A 2,250-nucleotide genomic window follows, 5' to 3' on the forward strand; every position below is an offset into this window, starting at 1 on the left:
CCTTTAAAACTGAAAATGTCTCAGCTGTGCTTAGGAATGGGTAAATTATATCTTAAGATCTATTGTGCTAGACCATATTGGCTTGAGGGTAAAAAGCATTATCTTAGTAATGATGGGCATTAAGTTTCTTCCCTCAACAGGGCTAATGAGAGGGTATAGACTAAATTTCTAACTATTCTTTGTGATTTGAATTACAGCTACAAAATGGATTAAATGTACAAATCTGAGAAAATTTGTTAATGGCCATAAAAATCCGTCTCCATCCCATCATAGAAGTCCTACAAAACATGACCATTGAACCTTGTGAAATATATCTATTTCTTAAGTAACAGTGGCTAGGTAATTCACCCTGTCTATTTCAGTTTGGCTTTTTCTCTGCCTCTAAGGCAAGTGAGCACCCACGGCATTGCAGTCTTTTCTACATCTCGAGGAAAAATAATTGTGCCAATTCTCTTCATGAGTTCTGTGTAAAAACCCCCACCCCCAATATTTCCTGATATCATACTAATCCAAAACTGCGGAGTAAATTTGCTTCTTTTTCCTCATTAAGTCCACGTGGAATTCAACATGCTCTTTATAATAGCCAAGCATGTATTCAAACAGATGGTAAGTCATCCTTCAGCCTTCCTGCTTCTCCAGGCTAAACAATTGTAGATATTAACCTTTCCTCTCAGCCTTTATTTTCCCACTCTTTTATCATTTCTGTTGCTCTGTAGTGGTCTCCCTCTAGTTTTGTCACGTTGCTCTTAAAGCATTCAGAATAATAAGCATTGCCAGCAGAGAAGAAATACGACATGCTGACCTGAAATGACTCAGTGGGTAAAGGGATGGTGTACTTTGTAGTTGTTGCACATATAAAAGGGTATTTCCATTCTGACATGTAGGTAATCACTGGTCTGCTCACATGAAGGTTGCTCTTGAGTGCCTCTGCAGAGACTGATATTGCAGGGGCCTGGCACTTGCAGGTAAGAAATCTGATGCCAGGTGGACCATTTTCTCCTTGTGGCAAACTTATACTTTCTATCCAGATGGACAATGTTTTCATTATTTTTAGAATTCAAAAAGTCTATTTTATATAATCAAACATGGATCTTTCATGACTGGACATACAATGAACCTTTTCAATCCACAAGCTTGGTTTCTCCCTCAAATTTGAAGATTTATTTTTTGACTATTGTTATCTGACTACTCCAGCCTCGATTAATCTCCTGCTACTTTTCTCGGATCAGTCTTCCTGCCTCACATTTTCTTCTCTGCCAATGTGGAAAGCCCAGCACATTCAAGATGCCAGCAATAAAACAAGTCTGTTGAGGAAAGCTTCAGGTACTGAGTAGACATAGCTGGAGAGAGAACATATGTGCTGTGGGTGGTAGAGTCTTAGGGACAGGCTTGCCCGGGTCTCCTGGAGCTCACACACCCCGTGATATGGAATTCCATGTATCAAGAATCCATTGATGGCTACATTATTGCTTTACTCCATCTTCCCCTTGAAATGGGTATGCTTTCTGTGAGGCCTTACAGCTTGAAATAAGTGATTGTTTTTCACATTTCACAGAATCTCATAGTTAAGATTATGGAAGAGTCTTTTGACTTTGGAGCAGTATTTGATGTTTAAGAAGATTCCAGAGATTGAACTAAAAAACTGAATTTTGTCTTATGAGGCTTTGAGGTGTTGAGGCTGTGAGGGGCCAGGCACATAATGCTACAGACTGCACCTGAATGTGTTTCATAGATTCATGTTTATAATACTTGTTTCCCAGTTGGTGGCATGGCTTGAGGGAGAAAGAAATTATATGATGTAGATCAGTCACTGTGGACAGGTTTTTGATGTCTATACCTCCTGGTTCATGTCTTTCTCTCTCTTTTTTTTTTTTTTTTGGTGCAGCAGGACATCAACAGCTGTCACTTACGCTGCTTCTGCCATGGATGAGGCTGCTCTGCGATGCCTGACTCCCCTGTGATGGACTGAAACTCTCTATAGCTATGAATCAAGATGAAACATCCCTCCCTTCAGTTGCTGTTGTCAAGCATTTTGTCACAGCAGCACGTAGGTAACTCCTCCAGGTCCAGGCACTTGCTTAGGAATTCCCAAATTGTAAGCATTATAAGGGTTAACATTTTTGTAATTACAATGGATTCTAAGAGAGACAGATAAATTCAGATTTATTTTTGTCTTTTTAAGATTTATTTTTAGCTTTTAATTATAGGTGTATAATATATGTGTATGTGTGGCAGGTGTGCATATGCATG

This window comes from Alexandromys fortis, unplaced genomic scaffold (assembly GCF_014885135.2).
Source record: "Alexandromys fortis isolate MF-2015 unplaced genomic scaffold, M_Fortis_MF-2015_v1.1 scaffold_564, whole genome shotgun sequence".
Classification (NCBI taxonomy): domain Eukaryota; kingdom Metazoa; phylum Chordata; class Mammalia; order Rodentia; family Cricetidae; genus Alexandromys; species Alexandromys fortis.